Here is a 20,370-nt window from a genome sequence, read left to right on the forward strand (position 1 = left end):
TGAGTATTATTCTTTCCAGGTCTGTGAAGAATTGTGTTGGTATTTTGATGGGGATTGCATTGAATCTGTAGATTGCTTTTGGTAAGATTGCCATTTTTACTATGTTAGTTCTGCCTATCCATGAGCATGGGAGATCTTTCCATTTTCTGACATCTTCTTCAATTTCTTTTTTCAGGGACTTAAAGTTCTTGTCATATAGGTCCTTCACTTGCTTGGTTAGTGTTACCCCAAGGTATTTTATGTCATTTGTGGCTATAGTAAAGGGTGATGTATCTCTGATTTCCTTCTCCGCTTTTTTGTCCATTGTATATAGGAGGGCTACTGATTTTTTTGAGTTGATCTTGTATCCTGCTATGTTGCTGAAGGTATTGGCATAGGAGACCACTTTCTAAATAGAACACCAGTAGCACAGACACTGAGAGAAACAATCAATCAATGGGACCTCTTGAAACTGAGAAGCTTTTGTAGGGCAAAGGATACGGTCAACAAAGCAAAGCGACAGCCTACAGAATGGGAAAAGATATTCACCAATCCCATATCTGACAGAGGACTGATATCCAGAATATATAAGGAACTCAAGAAATTAGATATCAAAATGCCCAACAGTCCAATTAAGAAATGGGCTATAGAACTAAACAGAGAATTCTCAACAGAGGAAACTCAAATGGCTGAAAGACATTTAAGGAATTGCTCAACATCCCTAATCATCAGGGAAATGCAAATCAAAACAACTCTGAGATACCACCTTATGCCTGTCAGAATGGCTAAGATCAAAAACACTGAAGACACCTTATGCTGGAGAAGATGTGGAGCTAGGGGATCTCTCCTCCACTGCTGGTGGGAATGCAAGCTTGTACAACCACTTTGGAAATCAATATGGCGCTTTCTTAGAAAATTGGGAATCCATCTCCCCCAAGACCCAGCTATACCACTCTTGGGCATATACCCAAGGAATGCTCAACCACACCACAAGAGCACTTGTTCAGCTATGTTCATATCAGCATTGTTTGTAATAGCCAGAACATGGAAACAACCTAGATGCCCTTCAACTGAAGAATGGATAAACAAAATGTGGTACATATACACAATGGAATACTACTCAGCAGAGAAAAACAATGACATCATGAGGTTTGCAGACAAATGGATGGACCTAGAAAAAATCATCCTGAGTGAGGTATCCCAGACTCAGAAAGACAAACATGGTATGTACTCACTCATAGCAGGATACTAGATGTGGAACAAGGATGACTGGACTGCTACTCACATCACCAGGCAGGCTACCTGGAAACCAGGACCCCAAGAAAGACACAGGGATCACCCAATGACAGAGAAATGGAATGAGATCTACATGAATAGCCTGGACATGAGTGGGGGTAGTGAAGGGCAAGGGTGGAGGGAAAGAAAGCTTGGGTGAGTGGGAGATCCCAGCTGGATCAACAACAGAGAGGGAGAACAAGGAATAGGAGACCATGGTAAATGAAGACCACATGAGAATAGGAAGAAACAAAGTGCTAGAGAGGCCCACAGAAATCCACAAAGATACCCCCACAACAGACTGCTGGCAATGGTCGAGAGACAGTCCGAATTGACCTACTCTGGTGATGGGATGGCCAAACACCCTAATTGTCGTGCTAGAAACCTCATCCAACTACTGAGGGATCTGGATGCAGAGATCCATGACTAGGCCCCAGGTGGATCTCTGGGAGTCCAATTAGCGAGAATGAGGAGGGTTTATATGAGAGAGAATTGTTGAGACCAAGGTCGGATAAAGCACAAAGACAAATAGTCAAACAAATGGAAACACATGAAATATGAACCAATGGCTGAGGGGTCACCAACTGGATCAGGCCCTCTGAGTGGGTGAGACAGTTGATTGGCCTGATCTGTTTGGTAGGCATCCAGGCAGTGGCACTGGGTCCTGTGCTCATTGCATGAGTTGGCTGTTTGAAACCTGGGGCCTATGCAGGGTCGCTTGGCTCGGCCTGGGAGGAGGGGACTGGACCTACCTGGACTGAGTCCACCAGGTTGATCTCAGTCTGTGGGGAAGGCTTTGCCCTGGAGGAGATTGGAATGGGGGGCGGGCTGGGGGGAAGGTGAGGGGGGCGGGAGGGGGGAGAACAAGGGAATCTGTGCCTGTATGTAGAACTTAATTGTATTGCAAAATAAAAATTAAAAAAAAATAAATAAAGTCTCTAAAGAGACATTAATAATAATAATAATAATAATAATAATAATAATATAAAAGTTAAGTCATGTAAGGATGGAAATTACACAAAGAATCTGGATACTGCATATTATTATATTGCTTTTGGGATTTTTTAACTGGAGAGAGACATTTGATTGTAAAGGCTGCTGACTTAAACATATATATATTAAAGATATTTTGACTACAAAAAAAACCAAAAAAAAACGTAATGTATAATTTAAGAAATACAGGTTAATAGTTAGCCATCTATAATAATCAAACTTATAGTTGTGTTAGGTATATTTTCAAGGTTAAATAGATATATTTTGTAGGCTGCCACTTTACTTGATTGGTCATTTCCTTTGTTGTGAAGACAGTTTTAAGTTTCATGAGGTCTCACTTGTCAGTTGTTAGTCTTACTTCCTATGTAACCAAGTTCTATTTAGAAAGCTCTTATAGTTGTAGCATACTGTCCTCTCTTCAAGCAGTTCAGAATTCGAGGCCTTTGCCAGAGTTGGGGTCTGGGACACACTGATAAGGAGGGGAAGGAGAAATTAGCGATAGTGTTGGGGAGGGGAACACTGAAAGTGAAGGAGGTTTGAGGGCAGGAGGACTACCTGGATTTCTGGCAGCTGCTGGTGTGGCCTCTTGTCCATTAGTGAGTCTCTACCTGAGTTCACCTGCCTTTCTTCTTGCTGGTGTGGCCTGCAGTTGAGCAGGGGACATTCATCTTAGTTAGGTGTAAAGAGGGAAGGGGTGGCCGCAGATTGGGTCTTTGTAAACCAAATCAACAGAATGGGAGGATTCCAAGGGCAGGTGGCCTACTTTTTCTTCCATTGTTTTATTTTTAAAGGATTTTTAATATTATTTTTTAGGTGCATGGATGTTTGCCTGCTTGTAAATCGATGCATTATTTGTGTGCCTGATGCTCTTGGAGGCTAGATGAGGGCACTAGATCCCCCAGAATTGGGGTTGCTGATAGTAGTGAGTCACTCTGTAGGTGCAGGGAAATTGAACTTGGGTCCTCTGGAAGAGTAGCATGTGCTGTAACCGCTTAGCAATCTCCACAGCCCCATTTTCCTCATTTTAATGTGATATGATTGCTTTGAATTTTTCTCTATTTAAAATGATGTTGGCTATATGTTTGTCTTATATAAGTTTTATCATATTCAGGTATATTCCTTCAAACTGCAGAGAATGTTCTATAGGACTTTTATCGTGAATGGAGTTTGGATTTTTTTTTTTTTTTTGCATCTCTTGGGATGATCATGTGATTTCTAGCTTTATTTATGTGATTAATTACATTTACAAATTTGTGTCTGTTGAACCTGTTAGGTCCCTAAAGCAGGCTCTGAAAGGGCAGTGCTGATGGTAATGATTCGACCCCTCTCTGAGCTAGGTTTTGTAGTTGGAAGTTTTTCTGTGTCGTGCCTGGTTCTACAGCCACTCAGACCCAAGTAAACACACAGAGGTGTATATTATTTACAAACTGTATAGTCTATGGCAGGCCTCTTGCTAGCTAGCTCTTATATCTTAAATTAACCCATAACTATTAATCTATGTATTGCCACATGTTCTGTGGCTTTACCTGTGTCCCATTACATATTGCTCCTTAGGTGGCTGGCCCATGTCTCTTCCCTTCTGACTTTCTTCTTCTTGTCTGTCTCCTTGTATTTCCTGCCTGCCTCTAAGTTGCCTTGCCATAGGCCAATACAGCTTTATTTATCAGCCAATCAGAGCAACACATATTCACACCATACCGAAAGACATCCCACAGCTGGGTTTTGCTAGGAAATAAACCTAAACTGTTTCTCAGAAGCCCTTAAAGGCTGGCTGGATGCTGCTAACTGCAACTGTTAGCACTTCAGCTGTCTAAAAAGTCCCTAAACTAACCACCTGATTGTTTCAGCTTTTGAACAGCCCCCCCTTGTTATATATCCATATAAAAGCCAACAAATTTTTGCAGCTGGATGCTGTCCTCTACTATCCCAGGCAGCCCAGCAGTACTTAATAAACTGTTCTTTCTCTCCATGGGGAGTATTTGTGTTCAGTGGTTTCTTTATGTGGTCAAATACTTAACAATGTTTGTTTTATAAAACTGGTTGCACCAGTGTGACATATATACGCTTAGAATTGTAATGTTCTGGTGGATTATTCTCTTGATCAAAATGAAGTGACTTTCTTTCTGCCCTTAATTTGTTTTGGCTTGAACTGTTTTGTCAGATTTAGAATAGTGATGTGGTTTGAATGAGTATCACCTTCATAGCCTCATACAGTTGAATGCTTGTTCCCAGTTGGTGGAACTGTTTGGAAACAACTAGGGTATGTGACCTTGTTGGAGAAGAATTGTCACTGTGGGTACATTTTGAGGTTTCAAAAGACTTATGGGATTCTCAGTACTCTTCTCTTCTCTCATCTCTCCTCTCCTTTTCTTTTCTCTTCTCTTCTCCTCTTCCCTCCCCTCCCCTCCCCTATCCTCTTCTTTTCACTTCTCTTCTCTCTCTCTGTCCCTCTCTGTCTGTCTCTGTCTCTGTGCTTCCTGGTTGTGCATTAAGGTGTAAGCTCTCAGCTGTTCCTTAGGTCTACCATCAAGGATTCTAACCCTCTAAAACCATAAGCCACATTAAACACATTCTTTTATAAGTTGCCTTAATCATGGTATTTTATTACAGCAATAGAAAAACTAACTAAGACAAAAGTTGGTACTGGGAGTGGGGTGATGCTGTGACAGGTCTTACTGTGATTTTTTTTTTTTTTTGACTGAAGAAAACTTTGAGCTTTGTACTAGGAAAGTAGCTTAACATTGTAAGCAGGGCTTAATGGGCCATCCTAGCAGGAACTTAGAAAACAATAGTGCTGAGAATTATATGGACTATGTAGGCCCAGCTCAGGATGTTCCAGAGGGAGAACAGCATTAATAACTTGGCCAGAGACCACTCTTGTGATATATTGGCAAAGAATGTTATTTCCTTATGCCTGGGCCTAATAAATTGCCTGAGACTAAATGGAAAAGTAATGAACTAAGTTCCTTGGCAGAGGAGATTTCAAGACAACTTAATATTGACTATGTTTTGTGGTTATTGATATGCACTCTTGTGCAGGTCAAAAATGAAAAAGAACAACTGGAAAAAAATTCAAAATATGCAATTTAAAAAGAAAAAGAGCCAGGAAATTTAATGTTGGCTCCAAGGCTTGTGTTGAAAGAGATGAGAAAATTAAAGAGAGGCCTGATCTGAAATGAAATAAAGGGAAGGGTGCCCTCAGGGCAAAAACCCCACTAGGTAAGTTTCCACCTTGTAAAAAGGAAAGGCTGGAAGAATTTTCTGCTTCTAAAAGGAAACAACAGAAAGCTTTTGAAATGATTCAAAGGGTCCAGGCTGTATCCTGAATGGACAGTCAGACTTAGTAGTATTGTCCATATGGTTCAGGCTTTAGAGTCATGAAGGATACATGAGTAAAATGGTTATGGAGTCTTCCTCCCTGGTTAAAGAGTGCCTCTGAGGCCAGGCATGTGGCATAGGAGTCCCACATGGAAACCTTGAGAGGCCGTTGTATGATACTGTGAAATTGAAGCCTGGGATTTCATTGAAGACGTCAAGATATATTGCCAGAGCCATGAGATGTCTACTAAGGAGAACTACAGACAGAGAATGGAACCAGCCCAAGAGACAGAAACATGTTTCAGTGAGAAAAGCTAGGGTGGAGCCATCTAAGCTCTCTGAAATCAGATATGGTGCTACAGGATTTGGAGTTTGCCATGATGGGGTTTGGTTCTGTATTTCTTCACTATGCCCTGATTCTCCCTTTTTGGAGTGGTGATTTATATTGTATGTCATTGTGTTAGAAGTGTGTAACCTGCTTTTTGATTTTTACAGGAGGTTACAATTAGGAGACTGTCTTGTGTCTCAGAAGAGACTTTGAACTTTAAATTATGTTGAAACTGAAAGACTATGGGTACTTTTGAAGTAGGACTAAAGGTATTTTGCATTATGATATATATGGCCATGAACCTGTGGGAGAAAGGGAGTGGAATGTGATGATTTGAATGAGAATGGCCCCCATAGGCTCATATGTTCCAGTACTTGATCCTCAGTTGGCAGAACTATTTGGGCATGATTAGGAGGTGTGTTCTTGTTGGAGAAGGTGTGTCACTGTGGGTGGACTTTGAGATTTCAAAAGAATCATGGGATTCCCAGTGTTCTCTCTTTGCCTCATGGTTGTGCATCAGGATGTGAGCTCTTAATTGTTCCTTCAGCCCACCATTGTCTTAGTCACTGTTCTCTCGCTATGAAGAGACACCATGACTAAGGCAATTCTTACAAAAGAAAGCATTTAATTGGGGGCTTGCTTACAGTTTGTTGATCTTAGTGTCTGTGCTACTATTGTCTATTCAGGAAGTTGTCTTCTGTGCCAATGTATCTTGTACTTCTTGATTGGGAATTGAGGCTGTTAGTATTCAAAATTATTGTTGAGAAATGATGATTTTATGGTGTAGATGTAACCAACCGTCTTATTAAATAAGAAACACAGAGCCTTTTCAGAGATGAAAGCCAAGAGGTCAGAGCGATACCTAAGAGCTGAGATTAAAAACCTTACCCTTCCTGCTGCTGCTGTCCTACCTCTCTGCAAGAGACCTACTTCCTGTGTCTGTCTTTTTTTATAGAGTTTCTGTTCTGCCTTCTCATTGGTTGTAAACCCAACCACATGACCTCCTAGTCACTGCCTGTCTGTACAGACCTCCAGGTCTTCTATGGTTGGTATTGAGATTAAAGGTGTGTCTCCAATGCTGGCTGTATCCTTGAACACACAGAGATCTACCTAGCTCTGCCTACCAAGTGCTGGGATTAAAGGCGTGCACCACCACCACCCAGCTTTCGCTATGGCTTGCTAATAGCTCTGACCCCCGGGGCAACTTTATTTATTAACATACAAATAAAATCACATTTCAGTACAAATAAAATATCACCATATTATGGTGTTTATTTCCTTAGTTCTTCTTTGCACAATCACCATCCTGTCATTATTTATTTCCTCTCTGTTACCTCTTATCCTATTCAATATGAAATATTCCTGCTGATATTCTTTGTAAGGCTGGCTTGGTGGTCATGAATTTTTTTTTAATTATGGAAAGGTTTTCTTTTGCTTCAATTATGACAGATGATAATTTTTGCAGGTAAAGTAGTCCAGGTTGGCCTCTGTTTTCTAGAAATTAAAGCATATTTCTCCACGCTCTTTTGATTTGTAAAGTTTCAATTGAAAACCCAGCTGTTAATCTGATGGGCCTGCCTTTCTGTGTGACTTGACCCTTCTCTCTTGCAGCTTTCAGTACCCTTTCTGTTCTATGTTTAATGTTTTAATTATAGTATAGCACAGAGAGTTTCTTTCTGTGTCCTGTCTATATGTCTGTGTGTGTTTGTGTCTCTTTTACCTGAGTGATCATCTCCCTAGATTTGGCTAGTTTTCTTATGACTTTATGACAATACTGTCCATCTATTTTACTTGGAAATGCTCTCCCTCCTTCTATGAACTTTTAATTTATAGATTTATCTTTTCTTGATATCCCAAACTTCTCGAACATTCTGTTCCTGTGGTTAAAAACTTTTTACAAAAATCATTTTCTTTGATTGAATGATAAAATTTCTCTACCTTGTCTTCAAGCCCCGATATTTTGTCTTCTGCATGATCCATTCAGTTTGGTGAGGATTTCCACTATTTTTCTTAGACTTCTTGGATTTTTTAAAAAAATTTCCAGGTTCATTTCAGTTTGGGTTTTCTTCAATATTCCTTTCTCTTTACTGAATACAATTTTATAACCTGAATTGTTCTCATTATTTCATTATAATTGTTTATTGTGATACTACTTCCTTATGGCTTCTAGGATTTTTGATTAGAAACTCTTGTTATTCAAATTGCTTTTTCTCTCTATGTAAGGTATCTTGGCTGCTTGTAAGACCCTTTCTTTGCCTTTAGTTTTCAGCATTTTAATTGTTGTATTGTATTTGCAAGTGTTCTCTAGAGGAACAGAACTGATAGAATGAACTTATGTAAACTAAAAGGGAATGTATTAGAGTAACTTGCAGGCTGTATTCCGGATGCTCCAATAATAGCTGTCTCCTGATGAATCTGATAATTGTCCATGAGGCTGGGTATTTCAGCTAGTATTGAGTCCTGAAAATTATTATTGGAATCCATAAAGAGTAGGTTCTAATACAAGCAGCAGGATAGATGAACTTGTCAGTAAGAGAAAGCACAAGTAGGCAAAAAGCACAAGCTTCCTTTTTCCATGTTCTTTTATATGGCTGCTACCAGAAATGTGGCCTACATTTGGGGTGGGTCTTCTTACCTCATATATTTGGATGCTTGGTCTTCAGTTGGCAGAACTGTTTGGGAAAGATTAGGAGGTATGACCGTGTTGGAGGAGATGTGTCACAGGGTTGGGCTTTGATGTTTCAAAAGCCCACTCCATTCCCAGGTTCTCTTTCTCTGCCTCCAATTTTGGATAAGATTTAAGGTCTCAGCTACTGCTCCAGTGCCATGCCTACCTGATGCTGTGCTCACTGCCATGATAGTCATGGACTCACTCTCTGAAACTGTAAAGCAGCACCAAATTAGCTGGTTCTTTTATAAGTTGCATTGGTCATGGTGTAGTATCACAGCAATAGAAAAGAAATTAAGATTCCTAGTCAGTTTGCTTTTTCCTTTCTTGGATGCATTATGATTAGGGGTTTTTACATGTTACTCCTTGGGTATTGAAGTTTCTGGCCAGTCTGCCTTCTTTCTATATCTCTGAGTTTTTATTGTTTGCTTTGTATAATGTTCAGGGTTTTTAGTTGTACTTAGCATGGGAAAGAGGAAAGTACTTATATCTCCTTTTCTTTGGATACTATCTTTTAATGTCTTAAAATACAACAGATTAAAAAATATTATTGAGGTAAGGAGTTCTTGGGATAAGAATGGGATAATTTTCTGGTCCAAGGCCTGAGAATTATAGACTGTTGAATTCTAAGCTCTAATTGAAAAATCTGCATCATCCCTTCCTTGTAAGAGTCAGGAGGCATCATGGAAGAGGTGGATGGGAAGAACTTAATATCTGGATGAAGGGATGGAATATTGTAGAATGATGTCTTTCTGATATAACATGGACATTGCTTTCTTTAACACTTAGCTGTGATTGCCTGAACAAGACCTGCGCATGACTGGGCCAATCAACATTTCATCATGGAGTAAGGGAGTAAGGAAGGGCCCAGGTGACTAAATCCCTCTCCAAAGATTTATAGACAGTTAATGATTACCAGTGAAGAGACTTCTGAGGACCTCCCACCCCCAGTTCCTGTAGGCAGTTAATAATGGCTGCTAGAGGATACAGCTATGGATAAGTTTCCCATAGTTGTGTAAGTAATCTCTTACTCATGTTTCTGTAAATAACCTTAATATAAAGGTGGAAGGTCACTGAACAAAATAAAACCAAACCTGTGAAAATGGAAATAGATCTGGAACTAGTTGGGAAGAGGAGCAGAATCAGTAGAAGTATGAGGGGGATGACAGGGTGATAAGGGTGAATATAATCAAAATACATTTTATGCAGCTGTGCAACTTTCATAATAGAATATCAGATTATGTATAACTAATGCATGCCAATAAAACACAAAATGAGATAGTTTTCAGCACAGGGAGGGAAAAGACAAGGAAACAGATTCTGTCAATATTTTAAAGAATGAAAGGAAAGGAAAGAAAGAAAAACAAACTTGAATAATGATTGACTATTTGCTTATTTGTTAAGCACTCACCAAACATACACATGTAACTCTGTACCTGGCAGTGCGATTAGGGTTAGCACTCCAAGGATAAACATCATTATTTTTTTCCTATTAGCTCAACATCTAGTAGAGGCTTCTACTCAAGTAAGCAAATATTTACAGCATCTTGTGGTAAGTCTGGAAGAAGTAGAAGGTCTTTAATTAATGAGAAGATGATGTAAGTGAAAAGAATGGTTTATTGAAAGGCAGAGTAGCATAACATTATTTTGAGCTTATGGAAAATGGCAAGAGTTGATATAAAAAAAGAGCAAGGACTTCATATTGTGAACAGTAGATGATCAGGCCAAAATTACCTTCAAATCTTCAAGGCCATGTGCTGGGGATGCTGTGAATGTGTTGCTCTGATTGACTGATAAATAAAATGCTGATTTGTCAGTTGGCAGGCAAGAAGTATAGTATAGACAGGATAAGCAAAAAAGAAAATTCTAGGAACAGGAAGGCTGAGTCAGGAGATGCTGCCAGCCGCCTCTGCCATGAGAAGTAAGATGTAAAGATACCGGTAAGCCAAAAGCCACGTGGCAACTTATAGATTAATAGAAACAGGCTAATTTAAGATATAAGAACTAGATAACAAGAAGCCTGCCATGGCCATAGAGTTTATAAGTAATGTAAGTCTCTGTGTTTACTTGGGTCTGAGCTGGTGCAGGAGCCAGGTAGACACAGGAAAACTCCAGCTACAGCCTTGCTAAGAAGGTTTTATACTCTTGAATGAGCACCAAAAGACATAATCTTTGGGCAAATATGAAAAGTATAGTTTTATATATATATATATATATATATATATATATATATATATATATATGAAGTGTAACAAACCATTAATTCATATGCAAACTAAAAAATTAATAATAAAGAGAAAGAAAAGAGAAAATGAACGAAAAATCCCCAAATGGCTTTTTTTTTCTATTTGTGTCTACATGCATTCTTTAGTTTCTCTTTCTATGTGCTGGGTGTTAAGACTTACTGCTTTGCCTTCATCTGTCATATATGATCATCTGCCATAAGACTGGGGAAAGCAGGGCTGTTGACATGGTTCATTGGGTGGAGGCATTTGCCACCAAGCCTCACTACCAGAATTCAGTCCCTGGGACCTATATGGTAGAAGAGAACTGATTCTTTTGGGTTGTCTTCTCACCTCTGCAAGCACACTGAGTTAGGTATACAGGCCTCCTCTCTCAAATAAGTGAATAAATAAACTTAAAGAAAGAAAGAGCTGGGGGGTGCTGGCACACACCTTTAATCCCAGCACTTGGGAGGCAGAGGCTGGCGGATCTCTGTGAGTTTGAGGCCAACCTGGGCTACAGAGTGAACTCCAGGAAAGGCACAAAGCTACAAGAGAAACCCTGTCTCGAAAGAAAGAAAGAAATGGGAGAGTAATGTTTGCTTAAATATTTAAAGTAACTAGATAGAAGTGTGTAGCTAGGAGAGACACACGGTAAACTCAGAAAAAACTGTTGGTTCAGATCTGTTCTCAGATTCCATCTTCAGTAGTGGTTAGTATTGGGTGTTTACATTTGGTAGTACCTGGCTAGTGTAATAGTCACCTTACAACTCTGTTACCCTCTTAACTACTTTAGCCTACTAATCAACAATGTTTTTTTTGTTTTTTGTTTTTTTTTTTTAGAATCTAATAGAATTATACACTGATAAGGGCATATTAAACAAAACAGTCCATATTTATCTTGACAAATGGGAATGTATGTTTCTAGCTCATTATGTTAGATAAATGTATTTTATCATGACAAATTTCCATTATTTTTTCATTATTTTCTACTTCATTATCTGCACCTATGGCCATTTTTTGAGTTTCTGACTATATTTCATTCATATTTTAAACGTTGCCTTCTCCCACAATACTGTATGGTATTTCTAATGTATTGCTATATTTTTAAGAAGCTCATATACAATAACACTTTATTTTTATGCTGTCTAAATCTTTTATTTAAAGACATCTGGTATGGTTGGCTCAGTGGACAAAATATGACAGTGCTGAAAAGTAGTATTAGCAATTCTTATGACTTCCTACATATTTCAAGATGTTTATGGCAGAAATTATATACTATGTAGATGGAGCAGCAGATTAAGAGAAACATTCATCATTGATATGCTGCTGCTTACTTGTTTGTGACCTTGAGAAAACCATAATCTTCTTATAGTCTCCAATATATACATAATAGGAACATCGAGATTTTTAAACACAATTTCACCCTTCATCAAGGAAATTTCTCTTTGCAACAGATGGAGACCACTACAGAAAACCACAACCAATCAAAATGCAGAGTTGAGGAGCCCAGTCCCAGTAGATACATCTACATACCACTCTTGAACCCAAGGCTCAGGTAACATTTTGGAGGAGGGGGAAGGCATATTTTAAGAGCCAGAGGATCAGGGAGTTTGCTGTGAGATTGTGTCTCCTACTAATATCAAAAGCTGCACCCATTAAAATCTCATTAACATGACTGTAGAAACATGGCCTGACACCAATGGATTTGCCGTAGTGGTTGGGATAAGCCTGTGAGGCCTCAATCCTACACAAAGAACTGCAGACAACTGAGGAAAGCTGGGAATGAAAGAGGTTGTGTTTCCCAGGGAAGAGCATGCCGGTTGTCTGGTGTCCCATCAACCTTGAAAACACACATACGAGTACCATTATATGGACTGAACAGGTTATATTTAGGAGTATATATGTATATGCTTATAAGAATGTAACAACAATTAGTGAAAAAAAGAGGCCATGGATTTAGAGGGGTGTAGGAGGATAAGGGAGAGTTTTGAGGGAGGGAAGAGAGTACTGTTGTAATTATATTATAATTTCAAAAATAAAATAAAAATGTATAATATGTTACTCCTGCTGTTTCTAAAGTGGCTTATTTGGAAAAGATCCCTATATGATTAGTGGTAACTTTTTGTTTGAATTCCTTTATGAATTATAAAAAGTTATGAAAAATAACACTGAGCTGCACTTTTGTGTGTGTGGTGCTTGTACATGTCTGTGTGGGTGTGTTTGGAGGCTCGGAGGTCAGTGTTGGGTGTCTTCTCCATTGCTTTCTCAGTTACTTTATGAGACTGGGTCTGGAGTCCACTGATTGGCAAGCCTGACTGACCATTAAGTTGAAGAGATCACCTTTCTGCACTCCACTCTTAGCAGTGGGATCATGGGCGCACGCGCACGCGCGCACACACACACACACACACAAACACACACACATTAAAATATAAAAATGAACACTTTCAAACAATTAGTCAGGTGGGGATATAGTTTAGTGGTAGAATGTTTGCCTAGCATGTACAAGACCCCAGGTTTTATCTCCAGTACCCCAACACACACACACACACACACACACACACACACACCCCAAAACAAACAAAAACACAAATCTCTCCTAATCTGATTAATACTGAGTTAGTATTAATCTAAATCTGAAAAAAATTGTTAGAAAGTTGCAACTGTTTTTCTGCATATATATTTGGTTTTTTGAGATGAGGTTTCTCTATGTAGCTCTGGCTGGCCTTGAACTCACAGAGATTCACCTGCCTCTGCCTTCTGTGTGCTGGGATTAAAGGCATGCACCCGCACCAACCAGCAAAGACTAAATTCTCTTTTTCAGAATTATTATTATTTTCTGCATAAAGGAAGTAATGGTTGAAGGCAGGGGTGGAGTTACTTTGAAAACTTTCTGATAATCCCAGACTATCTCAGCTTCCATCTGGTTGCCTCAAGTACTTTTTTTTTTAATTTAATTTTTATTTATTTATTTATTTTTATTTTACAATACAATTCAGTTCTACATATCAGCCATGGATTCCCTTGCTCTCCCCACTCCCGTCCCCCTCACCTTCCCCCCAGCCCACCCCCATTCCCACCTCCTCCAGGGCAAAGCCTCCCCCAGGGACTGAGATCAACCTGGTAGACTCAGTCCAGGCAGGTCCAGTCCCCTCCTCCCAGGCTGAGCCAAGTGACCCTGCATAGGCCCCAGGTTTCAAACAGCCAACTCATGCAATGAGCACAGGACCCAGTCCCACTGCCTGGATGCCTCCCAAACAGATCAAGCCAATCAACTGTCTCACCCATTCAGAGGGCCTGATCTATTTGGGGACCCCTCAGCCATTGGTTCATAGTTCATGTGTTTCCATTCGTTTGGCTATTTGTCCCTGTGCTTTCTCCAACCTTGGTCTCAACAATTCTCGCTCATATAAACCCTCCTCTTTCTCGCTGATTGGACTCTCAGCGCTCCACCCGGGGCCTAGCCGTGGATCTCTGCATCCAGATCCCTCAGTAGTTGGATGAGGTTTCTAGCACAACAATTAGGGTGTTTGGCCATCCCATCACCAGAGTAGGTCAATTCGGACTGTCTCTCGACCATTGCCAGCAGTCTGTTGTGGGGACATCTTTGTGGGTTTCTGTGGGCCTCTCTAGCACTTTGCTTCTTCCTATTCTCATGTGATCTTCATTTACCATGGTCTCCTATTCCTTGTTCTCCTTCTCTGTTGTTGATCCAGCTGGGATCTCCCGCTCGCGAGGGTCGAGGGAAAGAGAGCCTCAAGTACTTTTAAGATTGGTTCTATCTCTTTTTTTTCTAATAGTTTTAATTCAGAGGCATTAATTGATTAAATACTAACTCTCACAAACTATATAATGAATGAATGATATTGTATGAGACACAAACAAGAGGCAGGTCATCATTTGCTATTCAAACTTGTGTATCATGTCCTCTGCTAGTAAATGTCATCCCGATTCAAATTACTAGAAGTGATAACTTATTTATGATTTATTTAAACTTTGAAAGTCTTCATGTAGCTTTGTTGAGGGTGGGGGAAAGGGACTTGTACCTGTAACCCTAATTCTCTCAGATATGCATGCTTCTGGTGATTTCCTGCATTTTTAGAGTAATTTATTATAAATGTTTCACTGTCATGTGGAAAACTTGTTAAAAAAGGGAATAATTTCCACTTACTATGTATTGACTATGGTCGTGAATATTTATTTAAGTCAAAGATCAAGGTTCAGACCGACCAAGGACCTGGATACCCTGTGATCACTGGGAGGTTTTCAGGTGGTAATTCTTTTTTTATTTGAAGTGATTTTAAAATGGTGCATGCTCAGTAGAGGTGCAGGAGAAGAGGGATGCTGGGTTTTCTCTTCTTCACATTATGCATGCCAGATATATTTTGCTTTCCTCAAAGAGTTGTACTATCTTTACTCCTTCTTTAAATCTGTTGCTTTCTAAGCATAATACCAAAGGCAAATATCATGAAGAAAAAAGTGATAGGTTTACTATAAAAACTCTAAGCCCTCTGTTTGTCAAATCCAGCACAAACAAGAGTGAAAGACAACAGATAATTGGGAAGAATGGTGCAACGTATATGGTGATCAAAGGCGAAAATCCTCACAAACCACCCTGAAAGTGCAAAAGAGCATGCAGTGTGTGCCAGGCCATCTTCTTTCTGTAGAGCTAGGAACTGCCATGTTTATTGTACAGATAAGGAAATTGAGATTTAGAGAGGTCTTTCATTCAGTAATGAATTATAAGCTTAACATCTGTTGGGTTGTCTGACTCTGGAATCATGTTCTTAACCTGTAAACTATACAGTTTTTCATCCCTACAGAATGAAAGGTTTATACCAAGTACCAATAATGATATTCTCTAGCTAGTGAGGGTATTAAGATTTTGTTTTTAATTTTCTAAATTTTGACACTAAAGGAAGTGTAAAAATTTCTTTAAATGACCTCTTGTTATGTGTAAGATTTTTAAAAGCATCATTAGATATTTGCAAAAGAAAAATGCCAATCTTTTCATCCCGTTTTAATTCCTAATAGATGGCACACAGTGGATAATTATCTTGTTTTTAAAATGACCAGTTCTTAGTATGTTATTTTAGGTCAGCTTGAATGATGTTTTATTTATAATTCTATGTGCCAGGCGGTGGTGGCACATGCCTTTAATCCCAGCACTTGGGAGGCAGAGGCAGGCAGATCTCTGTGAGTTCGAGGCCAGCCTGGGGTATAGAGTGAGTTCCAGGAAAGGTGCCAAAGCTACACAGAGAAACCCTGTCTCGAAAAACAAAAACACAAAACAAAACAAAACAAAAAATTCTATGTGAATTCTTCAGAGTCTCATTTGCTGACCAAATTATATATTTTTCTTTCTTTAATTTCTTGATGGTTATATTTATCTTCTATTTGTGATTGTTTTTATATACTTTCTTCCTTTACAAAGTTCTCCCTGTTCATTCTTTTGTAACACAGTTTCCAGAATTCACCCTGTCTTTTTCCTACACAAAGAATATTCTGCCCTTCTACTGGCATAGAATATTTTTGTGAAAATGTTTCAGATTATTTAACCTAATTATTCATAATTGGTTTATTTTCATTATTTGTTCAGTAACTCCATTGTTATATTTTACTTTCTGGAAGCATTATATCCTCTTGTTAGGATCTTGCTCTTGAGCAGTTGGATTTTTTTCCTTTTGAGAAAATAATCTCTCTTCTGATTTCAGTCAGTCGGTTTATATTTGGAAGCATGGCACAGTTCTAGATGATTCAATCTGAGAAAGAACAAAAAAAGATCTCTGGCACTCATTCCTCCTGAGAGAAGCTCCAAAAGGTGTCTAGTGTATGGTGAGTTTCTTATCTCTGTTATGTGCGTTATGAAGCACAAAGCAGGCAGGGATCAGAAGCTTGAATTAATAGCATTACATCCTAAGAAAGTATTCTGAGGCTGCAGTACACGTCTAAATTACGACAGGTTTTGGTGGTTTGATTTGCTGTAGTTCTAGGATTTGAACACTGAGTGGCACTAAAGCCTAGGTCACAGATGAAATATTAATCCAAAATTTAAGATTCAGGGGTCTATTGATAGGTAAAATGACTTTGGGAGGTACAAGTGGGATTTCTCAAAAGTACTTTGAGCATAAAGAAGATAAGAAGGTTAGTTTGACAAGGAGTTGTTTTGGGAACTAGAATCTAGCTACCCTATTCTATCTGCAAATTGCTAAAGAGGCAAAAGGCAAACTGTTTTGAAATGATTAAAGACAGTCAGCCTCTTTGCACTTATTCCTGAGTATTCCCATTCTCTTTCTATTTAAACGAGGAAGAAAACATTCTTAGAAAAAGATTTGCAGCTAGAATTCACCTTGGAGTAGATGGCAGTATAAATGCTTGTATGCCTATAGTTGTCGAGTGCACAGTAAATATTAATTCTAGAATCAAACTTCAAACACTAGAGATAATTTATGTGCTTTTGTACTTTTTTTTCCCCTGAATGTGGTAGTTTTCAATGGTATTGAAATAAAGTTAGAAATTGGTTCTTAGATTTTGGTTATTTTGGAAGAAAAAATGCTTCCTAAGTTTTGCTAGTTCTCTGAACTTTAAATAAATGGAAAAAAACACACAGGACTGGAGAGAGCTCAACAGTGAAAGGCATTTACCATCAAGTCTGATCCCTGGAATTTACACGGTGAAAGGCGAGAACTGCATCTCTCAAGACTGTCCTCTCACCGTCACATATGCATGTCCTTGCGCGCACGCACACCGCGCACACACACACACACACACACACACACACACATACATACTATATATATATACTTATATACATATACATATACATGTATATATATATATCTATATCACAGGATAGCAGGCTTCCTTGTGTTGTTTTAATGTGTGCTTAGTTTTGGAGCATTCTTGCCACTCTCCCCTGCTCCTCTCTCCCATCCCTTTTCCCTTCTATCCCATCTCCATGTTCATTTCTGCTCCCAGTGTTCCTCTTTTTATTTTCATATCACATGTGTTTTATTAACTTCCCTACCACACCCCCACACTCCCTCAAAGCCTTTTATCTTCCATTTCTCTCTCTCTTTTTTTTTTTTTTTTTTTTTTTTCGAGATAGGGTTTTCTCTGTGTAGCTTTGCGCCTTTCCTGGAACTCACTTGGTAGCCCAGGCTGGCCTCGAACTCACAGAGATCCGCCTGGCTCTGCCTCCCGAGTGCTGAGATTAAAAGTGTGCGCCACCACCGCCCGGCTTATCTTCCATTTCATAGGCCCCTTTCCTGTTTTTTTGTCCTCTGTATATACCTAAATACACAACTTGAGCATTTAGAAACCAGGATCAACATATGAAAAGAAACGTGAGGTATTTGTCTATTTGATTCCAAATATAATATTTTCTAATTTTGTACATTATTTTCAAATTTCTTGAATTTTTCTTTTATATTTATTTCACTGTGTTTATCTGCCACATTTTAATTATTCTTCATCTATAGATGGACATGTAGACTGATTCCATTTCCCTGCTACTGTCAAAAGAGCAGCAATAAACATGGATGTGCACTTGTCTCTATGGTAGGATATAGAGTCATTTTAGTATATATATGTCCAGGGGTGGTATAGCTGGGTCTTATGTCTGTTCATTTTTTAGTGTATTGAGAAGCTGCCACACTGATTTCTATAGTGACTATAATTTTACTCTCTCATCAGCAGTGATTAGGGGATCCTTTTTTTCAACATTTTTCCAAGATTTGTAATTTGCCTTCTTGATTCTGACCAGGGTGAGATGGAATCTCAAAGTAGCTTTAATTTACATTTCTTGGAAGTGCAATGATTTTGAAGACTTAAAATTATTTATTGGCCATATGTATTTAATCTCTTGAAAATATTCTGTTCAGTTTGATGACTCATTTATAGATTTATAGTTATTTATTGGTCTTATGTTCTTGCAGTTCCTTATATATTCTAGATATTAAGCTCTTGTTTGAAGTATTGCTTTTACTTGCAAAGACTTTTCTCCCCCATTCTGCAAGCTGTCTGCTCACTCTGTTGAAAATTTCATTAGCTTTTCAGAAGCTTTCAGATTTCAGGTAGTAACTCCATTTGTAAATTCTTGGAACAATTTCCTGTGTTATTAGAGTTCTAATTATTGGCTATATTTATGGTCTATGTCCTAAAGTGCTTTCTTTCCCCATGTTCTCCTTTAGTGGTTTCAGTGTTTCAGATTTTAAATTAAGGTGTTTAATTCAGTTTGAATTGATTTTTTTTGTGCAAGCTGAGAGATATGGATATAATTTCATTTTTTACAAATATATATTCCATTTTCAGCACCATTTGTTGAATAGGCGGTCTTTTGCCCAGTATATGGCTCTTGATACCCTTTATAAAAACTGTGTCCATAGCTGTGCTGGTTTATCTCTGGGTGCCCTATTATGTTCGATTGCTCTACATGTCTACTTTTGTGTCAGTATTATGCTGTTTTTGTCGCTATAAATGTGTAGTACAGCTTGAGATCAGATAATGCAATGTCTCTAGCTCTGCTCTCTTTACTTTGAATTGCTTTGGATATTCATGGCCTTTTGTGTATCCATGTGAATTTTAGGACTTCCTTTTTCAGTTCCATGAAAATGTCATTGGAATATGATTGATACTGCATTGAATATGTAGATTACTTTTGGTACTAAAGCCCTTTTCACAATATTAATTCTGACAATCCAGGAGTGTGGAAGGTTTTCCCATCACTTAGTGTCTTCTTCAATCTCTTTATTCAGTGTCCTCAAGTTTTTCTTGTAGAGGTTTTTCATCTCTTTGCTAGGCTTATCTCTATGTATTTTTAAATGTTTGTGAATGGGGGCATTTTTCTCAACTTGTTCTTAGCAAATTTACTGTTAGTATATACAGAAGTTACTCAGTTTTGCATGTTGATTGGGTGTCCTGAAACTTTAATGAAAGGGTTTATCAGATCTAAAAATTTTCTACAGGATTTATGGAGTCTTTTAAGTATAGAATCATGTCACCTACAAAAAGAGATAGTTTAACTTGTCCTTTTCTGGTTTTTTAAATTCATTTTATAGTTTTATTTCATTGCTGTTGCTAAGACTTTAAGCTCTATATTGAATATGAATGGAAAGAGTGGGTACCCTTGTCTCATTCCAGGTATTAGAGGAAATGTTATTGTATTTTCCCATTTAGTATATATTAGCTATATGTTTATCACACATAATATATATATATATATATATATATATATATATATAATATGTGTGTATACTTACACACACACACACACAGAAATAAAGTATTGAGGTATGTCCCATCTGTTCCAAGATTATTCAGAGCTTTTATCAGGAAGGTACATTGAACTTTACCAAATCCATTTTCTGCATATATTGAAATGATTATGTGAATTCTGTCTTTAAGTCTATAAATATTAATATTATATTTATGGTTCATATATGTAGAATCAACCTTACCTCTATGGGATAAAACCATTTTGGTTACAATATATGAATTTTTTTTGTATTTTATAATTTAATTTAATTTTACATATCAGCCACGGATTCCTTGTTCTCCCCCCTCCCAGCCCCCCTCCCACCTCC

This window comes from Peromyscus eremicus, chromosome 4, assembly GCF_949786415.1.
Source record: "Peromyscus eremicus chromosome 4, PerEre_H2_v1, whole genome shotgun sequence".
Classification (NCBI taxonomy): Eukaryota; Metazoa; Chordata; class Mammalia; order Rodentia; family Cricetidae; genus Peromyscus; species Peromyscus eremicus.